This window comes from Pongo pygmaeus, chromosome 1 (assembly GCF_028885625.2).
Source record: "Pongo pygmaeus isolate AG05252 chromosome 1, NHGRI_mPonPyg2-v2.0_pri, whole genome shotgun sequence".
Lineage (NCBI taxonomy): Eukaryota > Metazoa > Chordata > Mammalia > Primates > Hominidae > Pongo > Pongo pygmaeus.
The window spans coordinates 140,482,800-140,499,331 of NC_072373.2; the positions used below are offsets into that span (position 1 = coordinate 140,482,800).

The 16,532-nt window shown below is 41.6% G+C and overlaps 1 protein-coding gene across 4 annotated transcripts in view; it reads right to left on the reverse strand.

Annotated features, from left to right (window-relative positions):
* Positions 1-16,532, reverse strand: part of LRRC8C (leucine rich repeat containing 8 VRAC subunit C) — a 104,402-nt gene that overhangs the window by 78,011 nt on the left and 9,859 nt on the right. The window contains exons 3-4 of one of the 4 annotated variants that reach the window (XM_063652901.1): positions 10,086-10,205; positions 8,171-8,208 (exon numbers count right to left, since the gene is read on the reverse strand). The gene's annotated coding sequence lies outside the window, so the exon portion shown is untranslated. Of the gene's footprint in view, positions 1-6,534; positions 6,836-8,170; positions 8,209-10,085; positions 10,206-16,532 lie in introns of those variants that run through there. The other 3 variants (XM_054477086.2, XM_054477070.2, XM_063652902.1) reach the window with 3 other exon arrangements.

A 16,532-nucleotide genomic window follows, 5' to 3' on the forward strand; every position in this document is an offset into this window, starting at 1 on the left:
CTCAAATAGTAGAAAAGACAATGGACATACTCCAAATAGGTAAGAAATGTTACTGTAAATTATGTCATTAAATATTTATAACATGATTATTTATTGAGCAGCTATGCCCCAGACACTTTGCAAGTGCTGTAGATACGGCAGTGAACAAGACAGATATGGCCTCTGCCTTTGTGGCAGTTTCAGTGTAGCTCCAAAAATCAAACAGAGAAAATATGTGGAAAAACAAATATACTTCTGGAGGTTTGAGGGTAAAGGAAAAGAATATGGTTTAAATAAAAGCTGGAGGAGATGAGGGATGAGTTGTTTTGAGGGAAGGAAGCATGCCAGGCTCCAGATGCTGAAAGCAGCCAATATATAAAGGAGACAAGCTCCTCTAGTCCTCACAGCTGCCATGATAGGCTCATGCTACCTAAAGAATCTGAGCAAGGCACTAAACATGAGAAAGCCAAGAATTGCTTCAGGGGCCCTCTCCTCCCACCAGATCTACTTGTTGTGAACTGAAATCTCTTAGTTATGGAACGCAGTGTTTCATAATTATAAGTAAGTAGGCCAGGCGCGGTGGCTCACGCCTGTAATCCCAGCACTTTGGGAGGCTGAGGCAGGTGGATCATGATGTCAAGAGATCGAGACCATCCTGGCCAACATGGTGAAACCCTATCTCTACTAAAAAGACAAAAAAATTAGCCAGATGTGGTGACGCGTGCCTGTAGTCCCAGCTACTCCAGAGGCTGAGGCAGGAGAATCGCTTGGACCCAGGAGGCAGAGGTTGCAGTGAGCCAAGATTGCGTCACTGCACTCCAGCCTGGAGACAGAGACAGAGTAACACTCCATCTCAAAATAAATAAATAAGTAAAATAAAATAAAAATAATAAGTAAATAAAAAAATTATAGTTTAAAACATAAATTCTCTAATAGAGACAAACCAATTTATACTCATACAATTGATTAGTCAAAAGAATGAATAATACCACAGCATTCCAGCATAACAGAAATATATAAAGGATGTTGAATGTCTGAAGTTTGGGGAGGGCTTCCCTTCCAGGAAGTAAAAGGATGCAGGTAGGGGAGGCTTTGAGAGACAACTTTATGAATTTAATAATTTTGTCAATGTAAAATTGGGACTAGAAACCTTACATTTTTACATATAAATTTCAGTTGAAGGGTCAATAAAGTATGCTTTATTTGCAAAAAAAGTAATCTAATTCCAGAGGATGTGTAAATTAAGGTATTGTATATATTCGTACAAAAATATATAGATATGTTGACTATTTTTCATGTCTTTAAGTTTTATATGGCTCTTTTGTGATTTTAAACATGATATAGAATCATGCTACATCATGTGTTCTCAATGCGGGGGACAATCTTGCCCCTAGGAAAAATTGATTGAGGTGAAGGCAGGGTAACAAAACCTTAAATAATGGTTTGTGATCCACTGAAGAGTCACAGTACATAAACAGATACACAGCGTATCTGTGTTATTACAACTTATGGAAAAAAGGTTCACAGACTGAGGTTAATAATCAAAAAAAGGTTGAGAAATGAAATTAGCTCCACTATGTTCTCTCTAGTGTTTCCGGCCCTTGGATGGATTTTTGTTTTAGACAAACTAATTTCCTTCTTGTTTTACCTTCACAACCTCTTCTGGTATGGAAAGAGCTTTTATTCTCCTGAGTCCTTAGAAAGGTTCTTTAAAGAACATATAGCTCTTCTGGATTTCTTTGACTCAAAATACTTTGGTCATCTGGAACATTTTCAGTTACTTCCCTAAGCTTTAACATATTTTTCTTAAAATTGATTTTTGAATTTTGCCAATTCTTCCTTTTTTTTCTGAATTCTATTTTCTGAACCCATATCACCTTGTCTCTATCAATTAACATTCGGTTAGATACACCGAATGTTAGACTTAGACTTAGAATCATATTTTAAAAGAACACCCATCCAATACCAGAAAATGATCCTAAATTCACTCCTCAAACTTGTGATGGTATGTTACACTCCTAAGTAGACAGTCTAAGGTTTTGCTTGTCTTATGCCTGATACTGGAAAAGAGCTTAGATATTCTCTATCTTGTAATCATTAGGAAATTTTCAATATATTCCTGCCAAACTATGTATTTCAAACAAAGTTCTGAGATTACACTCTTGTCGCTCTGTGCTGGCCCTGGAGCAAGTGGAAGTCTATTGCTGTGCTAGATGTCCAAGGCGACATTAGTTTCTCTTTCTTGCCCATCTTGACCCCACAGTCTCTTTCCTACTTTTACAGTCCAAGAATGACCAATATCTAGCAGGCCTCAGTCATAAGGTATTATAGTTATGCTTCCTTTATTTTACCTCTTCCATTTTATTTTTCTACCCCTCATATTTATAGTGAGTCATATTTATAGTGGGTCTTCTGCTTGTGCTAATTCTCTCTCTGAAGGCCACTTCTGGTTGTAGCCTCCACACTGTGCCATGATGAGTTTTATTTTCAATGAAAGCGGTCTGAAATCCTCCTTGCTCATTATCTCAACCTCTTCTCTGAGGTAGGTGTTCCTTCCTCTCAAATAAATTCTATTCTTAAAGAAATACATTTGGACCATTACCCATCTAAACTACCAAACTACTCAAATACGGTTGACATGCTCGGTATATTTGCAACCTAATGAGGTTATTATATCACCATGGAAGCAATTTATTAATGAAACATAGCTATCTTACATGGTACCTAATGTTCAAGGCTTTGTTTAAGAATGATAGCTTTCCAGCAAATGTAATACCAGTTAAACCAGTGGAGAAGCCTCGGTTGAACAAGTCTCAAGATAACAAAGAAGGTGACACCAACAATTTGGGTGTCTTTCCTAATTATTGTAAGGATCTCAGAATATCCGATTTGTCTCTCATTCAGGAAATAGAAACCATCTGTGTATTATACCAAGCAAAAATATAAAGAAATTTTTTAAAAATCCCTGACGTCAAAGGGTTTATAGTCTTTCAAATATATTACCTGGAAAAATAAGAATTTTTTTAAAAATTTTAAAATAGCATTAGGAGTGGGCCGGGTGCTGTGGCTCACGCCTGTAATCCCAGCACTTTTGGAGGGGTACGTGTTGTCTGAATTATAAGTGAACTGACAAGGATCTGGAGGGAAACAAGCAGGCTCATGAAGGAGGTAGCTTTTATGCTGAGCCTTGTAAGAGATGCAGAATTTCAGCTGGTGGAGGCTTGGTCAAGGGTGAGGTGTGTGGTGGGGAGAGACTGGCATTGTCATGGTACCCTGAGTGATATACAAGGCTAAGAGATCAGGAGAGGCAGAAAACAGGAAAGTATGTTTGCCAAAAAATACAAATTCCGATCCATCGACATATTGTTAGTAAAGTAAAAATAAAATAAAATAAAAGAGTAAGAGCAAAGGAAAAACTATAGAATGTGAGTACATGTTTCTGACTCAAGACAACAAAGAAGGATGTGATTCAAAAGTTAAAGATGCTCAGAATCAGATTAGACCTTTGTATAATTACATAAAGAGTGAATCACTGATAGCAATGACTAATCACTACATGCATGTAAAATATACATAAAGTGAAATACAGCAGAAATTTCTACCAGTGCTAGGATACACTGGTGTTAATCCTTACTGAGCACCTACTAGGTGACAAGAGCTGTCCTTTACATGCACTATTACAAGTAATCTGCACAGTGATCCAGCTAGGAAGGCTTTATTAACCCCATTATACAAGAGGAAACCAGGGTTCAAAGAAGTTGAATAATCTGAGCTCATCTGCACTCCTACTGCGCGGTAGAGTCTGAATTTGACAGCAGCTTTTTCTGGAGGCCATTCTCTTTACCCCATGCCAAACCAGAATGATTTATAGTTCAAAAGGAACCAAGCAGATTCAAGGATGCCTCCATGGTTGTGTAACCCTCATTAGTTGTAATATGCTTTTATGAGTGATCTGGAACTGGAGATATAGTCAACACTCCAGAAATGAAGTATAAAATCTTGGGAGTGTGTTACAGCCCATGAGACCATCATTGTCATGTCAGTGATAATAGCTGATGGACAGGAGTAAATTGTCCATAAGGTTAAGCTCTAGATCAGTCGTTTAAGAGAAATCAGTGGTAAGAGCATGGGTTTTAGAAACAGATGGCCTTGATTCAAAATTGGAATTCTGTTATATGGAAAACGCTGGGCAGAAAACTTTACAATCTCTGTTTCCTCATATAGTCATTATGGTGAGTTAATGACAAATTTATATAGAAAAAATAAATAATCAGCTTTGGATAATAAAAAAAAGTATATCATTAAGACTAAGGAGGCTTGGCTTCATTCAGGCACTAACTTAGCTGTATAGTCTTCAGCCAAATCAGAAACTCTGAACTTCCTTCTTATGTAAAATGTGGATGGCACCATCTACCTTAGGGATTCATTGTAAGAACCTGAGATAATGTGTATTAGGTATCTAGCATGCAGCTAGATTATGTTATAGAAATGTACCATATTAGATCATTAACACAATTCTTGGCAAAATAAATATAGTTTCCACCTCATTTCATTTTAAACTTAGGCTCGCTCTATTATAATGTCATAGGTGACTATAACTTAATAATACTATAGAGTATTAAAAAATCATAACAATTTGGTAAAAATTGAACACTTGGGAGTTAAACATATTTCTAACTTTGTATTGTTTTTTAAAAGATAAACTTCATGGAAATAAAGTGCAACATTTGCATTCATTTATCTTACAGCTCCTAATGCATTATTTTCACTAAAAGCATTCCCTTTTAAAAACACATTTCATTAAAGTGCTTAATCTGAGAAATAATAGATTAGTACTATTAATAAAGGCTTGATTTTATTAATAAGAAAATTGTTAAATATGCTTGGTATCTCTGATACAATTGTTGGGTTGATGGGTCCTGTCTGTGGCCAATCTATTATGTGAACCACGGCAAATATCCATCTTTGCAAAACTGCCCTACATCCCCCTCAAAGGAAACAAACTGACCCCAAGACAGAATTTAATCACTCCAAAGTAAAGCAAACCAATTATAGCCTTGGCCTTCCCTGTTAAAGGAAGTCACAAGAAATGCAAATATCCTAGACTAGAGCTGTATACATTGAATGTTTGTTTACACACTCAACACATCGTTTATGAATTGAGCGAGTTTTGTGCAGCTCAGATTACGTTTTGGGTTTTCAACAAATTATTTAAAAATAAACAGAATGTATAAATGTATAAAAATGATTGGCTCTGGCAATTTTGCAGCGTTATGCTAACCAAGAGGACTACTCCACTTTTACTCCTTTTTCGTCTAAATGGCATCTTAATGACCTGCCCACGCTGAAGCCTCATCCATGCTTTGGGAAACCATCACATACCTGTCGGGAAATATGACTGTTGGTTAAGGCTACGTTTCTCACACTACAGCGAAAGAACTATGTGACTTAAATACGGCTGCGATTTCCTTTACCTATTCCTTCTCTCAAAGGCTGCTTTAAATGGAGGTAATTCAAGCCTCCCCGTGCCAAACACTGGCACTCCCACAAAGATGGATTGGTTCTTATTTTTTACTTTAAGGAGGATGGGAACCTGAAAATGTTTCCTAATGTTTGCTGAGGCTTTAACACGCTTAAGGAATTTGAAACCAAGGGAAGTTTAGCCGTAACACTCTGAAATATCCGCATTAGGATGCGGGCTAGGTTGTCCGGCTATTGCAAAACAACGGAGGATGCGAGGTTTGGAAGAAACTGTTTGGACTTTGCTGTATACCGGGCAGGCTGGGGGCTGGGGAGGGAAGAACCGGCTGAGGGAGAAAAGAAAGGCATTCGTGTCCACAGAACACATCTTAAGGCTCCTGAGTTGCTAACTCCATCTCTAATCATCTCGTTGGTGGGAACCAGCTGGAAAGGGAAAGATCAGCGAGCCTCGGCGTGGGATGAAGGCAGCGGTTTTGGCCTCAACCGCTGGCCTAGACACCTGGCTTCTGGGGCCCGCCCGATCAAGCTGAACCCCTCCCCTCCTGTCCTGCAGGTGAGCACACGGTGCTCTCACGTTTCTTCGAGACACCTTCCAATTCCTTTCCCTTCCCAAAAGTGCTAACTTCAAGGGTTCGGAGGTGGCAGGGGGGTGATAGACCGGGAAGGACTGGCCCCGGGGTCTCAGGGATTTTCGAGGTAGGAAAGAACAATGATCGCCCCGGCCACGGACGCATTTTCCCTCGCGGACCGCCCCCCTACCCCTGCGCCCAGTCCGTAGGACCTGCCGCGGCCGCGCGGCGTTGGGCGCCAGGCTGAGGTCCTCGCGCGGCCGCTGGGGCTAGCGTGGATTGGGTGCGGTAGGGGTTGGCGGGCTCCTGAGCCGCAGTAGCGGAAGGTTCCCGGCACCACACGCCGGGCGGGCAACCACATTCAGCCTGTCTGAGAGCTGGGGGGAGGCAGGGACGCGAGTGAGGCGAGGCGAGGCGAGTCCCGGTCCGGCGCGCCCAGCGGACCCAGCGGGTGGCCCTCTGCGGGCTGCCCCTCTCCATCCCTCCGCGGATCCCCCGCCCTTACCTCCGGCGCCAGAGTGTCGACTGGAGAAGGTGCTAGGGAGCGGCGAGCTGCCTGGGGGTCGGGCTCAGCGGCTGCGAGGGACGGCGGGGTCGCCCGCGGGGTCGCTGCTCATGGCTTGTCGCGCCCGAGCACTGCGGCCGCGGCCACGGCGGCGCCCTCCTCCTCGTTCTCTTCGCGGGCTTCCAGCCGGGACGCAGTTAACGCCCCAGCCCCGCAAGCCCTCCTCTCCTCCGCCTCCCCGGCCGCGGACGGAGCCGCCTCCAGCGCCGCCCCGCGCGCAGCCGGGCTAGCGGCAGCCAGCGCCGCCCAGCGCCCGGCCCCGGGGTCGCCACCGCCCGCCGAGTCGACTCCGCGGTGCCAGCCCCGCTGTGACGCAGGCCGCGCTGCCCGGGAACTTCCTCCCCTGCAGAGACCACCTCGCTCCCGGGACTTGCCAGCGAGGGATGCCGCCAGCCGCCGGGGGCCTTCTCCAGGACCAGGAGAGAAATCCTTTCTCGGCTTCACGACGCGGCCACTCCCACCCCTGAGACGCCCACCTGGCGGACTCTGAGGGGGGATTCGGCTGCGTGTAATACCACCTCCACCCATCATCCCTCACAATGCGCGGAAAACCACAGGCGGCTGTGCGCGCAGCGTCGGCTCAGCCACCGCAGCTCCTCCCCTGGGTAAGTTAGAGGGGAGCAGCCACCACTAAAAATAGCCCTTCTGGGAACTCCTCCGAAGGCCGGGGTCAGGATGAAGATAACCCCTCCACAGGAGAAGCGAAGGCCTCCTAAGAGAAGGGTGGGGAGGGGACGGTGGGATACAATGAGGAAGATGGAGAAGGAGAAAAGCAAAACCCAGTATCCTTGGATCATGAAGCCCTTGAGCCCCTTGACAACCAAGTCTCCTTTCAGGCCGGAATACCCAACTGCACCGCCCCTGCAAGACGGGCTAAGCGGCAGATTCCAGGGAGACTCAGTTGGAATGCCCCGCCTACAGCTCCCGCATAAAGGAGTTGACGATGCACAGCAAAACCACCTGTTGTTTAACGAGTATGGGGGGAGGGGTTCTCCCTCATTGATTTATCTGAACCGTGCTTTTCTTCTCCCCATTTTCCCACCCAATTTCAGGATGAAAAAGCAAACTCTGACGTCTTGAAAGCTGGCAGCTCTCTGTATGGAAAATCTCTGCCCAGTGAAAAAATGTACCGACAAGATTACTAAGTAACACAGTCTTCTGGGAATGCCTTATCAATGCCAGCTATTTGAAGAGCACCCAAAGTCAAACTAGTGCTCCGCGCTGGCAGTCTGGAAAAGGCAGATGTGTGTGAGTAGAGAAACTGATAGACAACTAGTCGCTGGCCAGTTGGCCTGTTTTCATGCTACAAGCCTTCAGAAAGCAGTCGCCTCCTTTTACCACGTTTCTATTTCTAAACCAAAATGAAAAGGACGTTTGTTCAAAAGATATTCTCTTGGGCTTTACATTGCTTTCCGCCTGCTCACTCAGCAAAATCCTACACTTTTTTCCAATTCCAGTGCTGCTGTTGGGTGTCCTTCCCAGAAGACAACTTTAAATTCTCTTAGGCCTTAGGAGCTGAATCTAACACCAGTCTTAATTAACCTACAACAAGACAAAAATTTAGGTCGGGGCTTACCTCCTAGTCAGCAGATGGGAAAAATTCCTAGAGAGTCTCTGGGAAAAAAGCAAAGGCTAACTTTAGCAGTTTGCTAAAAAAAAAAAAAAAAAAAAAAAAAAAAATTCAAGTACCTTGTAAGTCACCAGGGTAGATGCAGCAATACTCTTTAAGGTAGCTTTACCTCTTCAATTCTCCTACCTTACCTGAATTTAAACACAGTGAGGCAAGTACCAAGGCCACAACCCTCCTGTGGAGGGCCTTATTCTGCAAGGGCTCTCTGATACACTTCTATCTTTGTACTGTTGGCACCTGACCACAAGCTTAGGCATCCCTGAAATGCTCCCTTGCTACCCAGTGTGAAGGAATCGTTGAACCTTAGACTTTGTACTCAGGTGAACCAGGATTAAATCCCTATTCTTCCAGTTTAAACTTAGGAAATTTACTGTTCTTTGTATCTGCCCCCTCCCCCCGACCCACATCCCCTTATCATCCCTATAGGTATAGTACTACAGGGTGCTGTGAGAATTAGCTAATATGCTCAAAGCACCAAGAACAGTGCCAATCACTTTGTAAGTAGTCAGTAAATGAGAGCTACTATTGTACTTAATTACTCTTCATTGAAAGCAAAAGAACCAGGAATAGCAAAAAGGTTTGGAAACCTGGGATCTGAATCCCCTGCAAGTTGAGTCCACCCCAAGTTGCTTTATTGCAATACTTTTGGCTACTCTTGTGTCTGCCTTCTAATTGGATCAACTGGGTAGTTCTTCACGTGTAGGCAGGTGATTCACATGCACATTAATGCTTGAAAGCCACTAGTTTAAAAACTATGCTACACTGCTTAGTTCACCTTTTCTTATTTTATAGCATGTAAACCTTAAATCTAGTGATCTCACCTCAGTCCACCTAATTCACATTAACATCCACACTTAGCAAACTCTCTGTAAAGGACTGGTAGAATTAGCAATCAGTCAACTTGAGTGAGGGTCTTAAAGAAGTACAAGGCTTACTCTCTGACTTCAGGGTGTTCATAGTTCATGGGAATCATGCATACACACAAACCAGAATAAACCATTTTGAAGCAAATGTGCTTGAAGTTCAGCACATCTCCAGAAAGGAGAGGGTACTGTGAGCTAGATGAATTGGGTGCAGACTCTGTCTTGAACTTTCACTTTATACCCAATTCTTTAGGCTAAATTTTGACATTCTAATTGGACTTCCAGAGTTAGTAGTTCCCACACTAAACACTACGTAATTACAAGTTAACCATGTACAGGTTGGTGATAGAAGCAGAAGTAGATATTTCTGGGCTGTGCAGGGCTGTGGTAAGGGATTTGGAATGAAATAGTCTGGGCTTAAATCTTGTATCTCTAGCTATGAACTTCAGTTTCCTCATCCGTCTATTGGAATATAACTACCTTTTAGGGTTGTGGTGAGACTTAGAATATCTGTAACCCCTCTAGTGGGTTGTATGGTAACAGCAATTATGTTACATTGTTGTTTTGTTGTTAGCTGTAAGAAAACTCAGGCTGGGCTGAGTTGTTCCTTGAAGGCATAATTAATTAATTTTTTCTGAGACAGAGTCTCACTCTGTGTGATCTCTGCTGAGTGCAACCTCTACCTTCCAGGTTCAAGCAATTCTCCTTGCCTCATCCTCCTGACTAGCTGGGATTACAGGCGCCCGCCACCACGCCCAGCTAATTTTTGTATTTATTTATTTTTTTTTGGTAGAAATGGGTTTTCACCATGTTGGCCAGGCTGGTCTCAAACTCCTGACCTCAGGTGATCCACCCGCCTTGGCCTCCCAAAGTGCTGGGATTATAGGCATGAGCCACCACGCCTGGCCTGAAGGCATAATTTAAAAGTCACCTTCTCTATGAAGCCTCCACAGTTTCTAGGCAAGTATAACCCTTCCTTGTGTGACCACAGCACTTACCATGGCATGCTCTCATTTGTCTCTTTACATGTTTCTTCACTACAGAGTCTGGGAGCCTCTCCAGGGCAGAGCTGTATCTTGATTCACTTTTATGTCCATTATCAATGCCTTGCACAGGACCTGATATTAAATATTGAAATAATGAGTTTTTCAATGTTTCAATTTCTTGTATTGGTTCTGACTTTCAGTATAACTCTTATTATACTACAGGCTCTAAAACCTGAACCCTTTAGCTCATAAATAATTCATACTAAATTTATGTATTATGTATATGTATCTGCTTAAACCTTCATGATGTCAATGCTGGGATTGTTCTTTCAGACCAACCTGCTATTCTTGTTTTGTTTTGCATTCGATTTCAGTTGATCCTGCCTGGTAAGAGTGCAAGTAAAATCTACATTCTAAACCAAAACCACCAGCAGTATCTTACGCTGCATTCTCTATCCACCCTGTGCACATCTGCTCCCCAGACCATTTCTGAGCTTTGTGGGAAGAGGCTGAGCTAAAAGAAAACGTTGTTGTTTTAAGTTTCAGTTGCTTAGACTGCTGCAACCATTAGCACTTTCTGAATTAATACCTGAAAGATAAATGCTACCTTTAGCAACAGTTTTGAAATCCTTGACTCTGTGCCATTAAAAATGCTAAGACAGGGAAAAATAAAACCTTCCCTAGAAAATTCTTTTGCCCAGAAAGTTGCCTGAGAGGTAATGTCAAATGTGGACTTGATCCCAAAATGGCAGTTGAATTTGTACCAGAGGAGAGATGGTGGTCTATTGGGGCTAAAAGTGATACCCCAAGGTGAAGGAATAAAAAGCAGCCTCAGAAGCAAAGTCTCTGTCTATCTTTCTCCTGCCCTCCTGTCTCTCACTCTCTTATTCTCCCTTGAAGCAAGCCATAGAAACTGGAATCCTTCTTCCCCGAGATGGGTCATATAAACCAGAACCTTTTCCCCAAAACCAGCCTTAAAGCCTAAACATTTTACTCTAATCTTCTCCCTCCCTTCGCTTTCTCTTTCTTGCTAACTGCTGGCCATAAAGAAATTAAGACCCTCATTCCAGGGGGGTCCTACCCCATACCTGGGAGGAAGGAATGTCATACCGAAAAGCCAAGAAGAAATCTGAACAGACAGGCTTTGCTGGGTTTCCCCATTCAGCCTATTAGCACTGGATCATACCCCTTTTGTCCAATCATATTTCTACACAGCTTTCCATACTTCATTGAACCCAAGCATAAAAATGGGCCAAGAGCAGGTGGCTCATACCTATAACCCCAGCATTTTGGGAGGCCGAGGTGGAACATCACTTGAGCCCAGAAGTTACAGGTTACAGTGATCAGGACATTGCACTCCAGCCTGAGCTACAGAGTGAGACCCTAAATCAAAAATAAAAATAATAATAAAGGTATCGTTGCCACTATATCTTGGGGTCTTCATTCTGAAGGCTCCTGTGTCACATAAAAATGTGATCAAATAAATTCGTTATGCTTTTCTCTTGTTAATTTGCCTTTGTTAGAGAGGTGTCAGCTGTTACTCTTATGATAGGAAGGAAAGGAATCACCCCTTTTTGCTCCCTACAGTACCAAGGACCTAAAAATAGGATTCTATAAAACTTTGAATCGGATTCTTCTAAAACAAACCTTATTTATTTTACCACCCCAAGACAGAATTGTTTGATCCCACTAACTTGTGAAATTTTCTTTGGAAATAGTAAAGAATAAACACTTATGAGGTACACACTATGTGCTAAATGCAGGTTGAATATCTGTTACCCAAATTCCTTGGGACCAGAAGTGTTCTGGATTTCAGATTTTGAATATTTGCACTATACTTACTTACCAGTTGAGCATACCAAATTCAAAAGTCTAAAATGCTCCAATGAGAATTTCCTATAAGCCTCATGTCAGTGTTCAGAAAATTTGGAGCACCTCAGATTTAGGATGCTCAATGTTTACTAGCTTTATATGCATTGTCTCATTTATTCACCATAGCTATCCATTACACAGGCAGTATTATTTTCTCATTTTGACAGACGAGAAAACAGAGGCCCACTGTAATCCAGTAGCTAGCTGAAAGTCACATAATCAGTGAGTAGAAGAGTTGGGATTTGGGCCTAGGCAAGTCAATTTCAGGGTTCTCATGCTTACTCACTACTTAATCCTATAGGAAAGGAGTATTTATTTTTAAATGGAACCCATCAGTTATTTCAGTAAGGTTAATAATGTACTTTTTCAGTATTTCAAAATTGCATTGTTTTGTGCTTTTTCCACTAGTGTACTCATATCCCATATGAGCTTTCATGAGCTGGTTTTACAGCTTACTCTTTAATTGAAAAGCACTTTATGACTGAAAGCAAACTTCTTAATGAAAGATCATAATGTGTCTGTAGCTCCGAGTTAAGGCAACATGAACTATAATCAGACAGAGAGTCTCATTCTTAGAATTATTGTTCAGATGGGTTGATAGATAAGTAACTTTCACATGAGAAATATTATTATATTGTGATATAATAAGAAATATATATATATTGGTCATTGTCTATGGTTCCTGGCTTACAGCTTCTAAAACTCTTGTAATTTCCTCAGCGATTAGAGCTATAGGATCATTTTTGATTATATTTGGGTTTTGTCTTTAGTTCCTGAAATAGCTCCAGATAAAGGTGAAAAAAGTGTCTTTTATTACTCATAAGATGTCTTCTTCAACCACACCTGGGTTTATGTTAATGAAGCAATTTTTGGAAAGCCCCTAGATAACTGCAGGATGGGAGCTGGTTGCTATGGAAACTTAAACGTGTATGTGTGTGTGTGTGTGTGTGTGTGTGTGTGTGTGTGTGTGTGTGTGTGTCTAGACTAGAGGGTTGGAATTTTCAGCCCCACCTGGACCTTTGACCTTTTGTGAGTGGAGAGGAACTGGAAACTCACTTAATTACCAACGCTAATGATTTAATCAATCAGGCCTATGTAATGATGCCTTTATAGAAACCCAAAAGGACGGAGTTCAGAGACCTTTCATGTTGATGAACAAGAACACATTCACCTGCTGTAGGGGTGGGTGTACCCCAAAACTCCACTGATACAGAAGCTTCTGTACTCAAGACCCTTCTGGATCTTACCCTATGTATCTCTTCATCTGGCTATTTATTTGCATCTTTTAATATATCCTTTGTAATAAACTAGTAATCTAGAAAGTAAACTTTTCCTGAGCTCTGTAGGCCATTCTAGTAAATGATTAAACCTGAGGAGGAGTTATGGGAACCTTTGATTTATAGACAAGTTGGACAGAAGTGGTATATATCCTAATACAACATGGGAACCTGCCGCTTATGATTGGCATGTGAAATTGGGGGATGGGGAAGCAGTCTTGTGGGACTGAGCCCTTAGCCTGTGGGGTCTGATGCTATCTTCAGGTAATATCAGAACTGAGTTAAATTATAGGATACCAGTCAGTGTCCATTGGAGAATTGAATTATTGTGAGGAAAAACCCACACATTTGGTGGCTAAAAGTATTGATGTGAGTAGTAGCATATAGGAGTTTTTTCCTATATACATATGTAGTGTAAGTTTAAAGTAAAAAGTTTTGTATTGCCAGGAGTGACTTCTTTGCACCTAAATATCACTGCTATAACTGCGTTACTAAGGAATAGTTGCTTGCTTTTATGTATTTGGCACCTGCAGCTACTGTTCTAAAAAGTTTGCATGTGTTAACCTATTAATTAAATCTACAAATGACTGGCTGTACCCATGAAGTGAGTTATTCTAAAGACAATGGAACATTTAAATGGTTTAGAAATTTTTTGATTAAAAATATATTAATAATATCTCCTAAAGAATGTGACTGATTTTTTTCCAGGGCTCAAATTTTTCAGTCTTTTCATAACACCGTATTTTATTATGCATACACAATATGCCATAGAGCCTGTCAGATCACAACTTAACATTGAATTGCCTCAAATTTCAGTGGCATCAGCCCTGGCAAAGCATCTAATTTTAAGCCTAAGCAATTGTTTCTTTGTTTTGAATGAGAAGCTGTCCTCTCTTTGAGGCATGAAGATCCGTGGCTCAGGAAACCTTATCACGGTAGTGAAATTGAAGATGCTCTTGTTACTCACGTAAACATGATTCTCTCTTTGGAAAATTATTGTAGACGGTGCTTTGTATGTTTAGGAAATGCCGTAGCCATGCCCACATGCTCTCTCCATGAAAGCCACCACGCATCCTGAGGTATGATGCGTTTTTTTTTTTTTTGAGCAATTTTGGAGCTTCTTAGTTTCCTGAATCCACTCATATTTTTGTCTCTTTAGGAAACAACATCAGCAACAACAAAGCCTGATTTCCCTTCTCAGCATCAGTGATAGTATTAATGGCACTTTTGCTGTTAGTGAAAAGAACATAAGCTGGAATTGATGAGACCTGGATTCCAGTCATATTTCTTTCATTGACCAACTTTGTGACTTGGGACAAATTTAATATCTTTGTATCCTCAGTCCTCATCTGAAAATGAGAGGATTGGGAAAGATGTCTTCTTAGGGCTTGTTTGGTGTGAGAATTTTATACATAGATATTAAAATTATACATGTTTATCCTCCTTAGATTTCAGTCAGTAATGGATATTACCACCAGCATTTAATCAAGGAAGCAGGAAGTGATCCATCACTGCTAGCTGCTATCTACAGGAATTCTGTCTACAGGCAGGGCAGACCAGTCAGCCAGTATCTTCCCGAAGTACCTTGGTCTTCCACTCTCCATCCCACTGAGAGAGCCATTCCTCTAGTGAGGCATTTCTAAGCAGCTGTCCATTGAACTCTACCCCTTGAGATATCCTGAGAAATAGGAATCTATGGTCAAATTTGTTTGGAAAGTAGTATATCTTCCTTGAAGATTCACAATGCATATTAATATGCTTAGGGCTCTGAGAAGTCCTGTATTAAAAATGCTTGTTAAACTTTGCTGAACCTAGCATTTCTTTAACTTCACTTGGCCATGGAGCTATTTCCTTTATTACACCTATCAACACTCCAAAAGAATAAAATTCCTCAGAATAGAATATTTTGTTATTTTTGAGTAAAGACTGCAGAGCCTTCATAAGACTTTTCTTGTTGGAAAGAGAAGGGAATTGTGGGCTCTATAACTCATTTAATGAATATCTGTCAAGATAAGCCCTCTTGGTAGATGTTTTCTTCAGCTATTTTCCTTACAAACATCAGTCATAATAGAGTGCCTGTCATCTTTAATAGGACAAAGAGTATCCATTCTCATTGGTAATAGTACAGCTTTGTTCTGTTACACTGAGGAATAGTTCCCTGGCTGTTACATACTCTTGTTAGCCTCTGAGTTCCATGACATCCTTTCAGAAATAGCTGAAACTGATATAGAACACGCACATATTCTGAGCACAAAAAAGATGACATAGAATAGTCTATTATTGGTGACTGTTGGAAGACAGTTCTCTATGGGTCTCTAGTGTTTTTGTACTCTTTCTTCCAAAATAAATGTTCAAGGATATTTGTACAGTGAACAGCCTTGAAAGATAGAGATAATGTCTTTCTCTGGAGCAAAAGCCAGACATGTTTACTGTCCAGTATAATAAAGATAATGTTTTTCTCCAAAGCAAATGGGAAGCATACTTACTGCTCATAAAAGGTTGATATTCCCTAAGCTCAGGATTTCTCTTCTATAACACAATCCACTTGGGAGTTAGGTGCTTTCTCGCTCTCTTTGCATCTCCCTGTGGGAAGTGGGTCTCCAGGAACTGATATAAAAATGCTGATACTTTGGATACTGCTATTGAAGTGAGTAGCAAACTTTCTTTTGTCTCTGACACAGGACATTTCACATCTTATACCACCATCCAAGAAAGTGTAGCAGGCTAATATTTTAGTTTCCAAGGATAAGAAAATTTCAGACCTTCCACATTTCTTTACAACAACTAGCTTTTTCCTCTCTACTAGGTGGAAATTGATGGGATAACTTGATATACTTATCTGCCCTCCCTCTCTGAATCATTCCTGGCCTAATGAATATTCTCTCCTATGAATGCTTTTCTAGGCCTGTTGTGGCATTTTTTTTTTTTTTTTTTTGAGATGGAGTCTAGCTCTGTTGCCCAGGCTGGAGTGCAGTGGCACGATCTCGGCTCACTGTAACCTCTGCCTCCTAGGTTCAAGCAATTCTCTTGCCTCAGCCTTCCCAGTAGCTGGGACTACAGGCACATGCCACCATGCCCGGCTAATTTTTTGTATTTTTAGTAGAGACGGGGTTTCACCGTGTTAGCCAGGATGGTCTCGATCTCCTGACCTTGTGATCTGCCCACTTCAGCCTCTCAAAGTGCTGGTATTACAGGCGTGAGCCACTGTGCCCAGCCTCTCTTGTGGCATTTATGATAGCCTTCCATCCTTGTTTCTGAGGAAGATTCAATAGAGAGCTATTAGAAGTGATGTACTCTGATTAAGGAATTT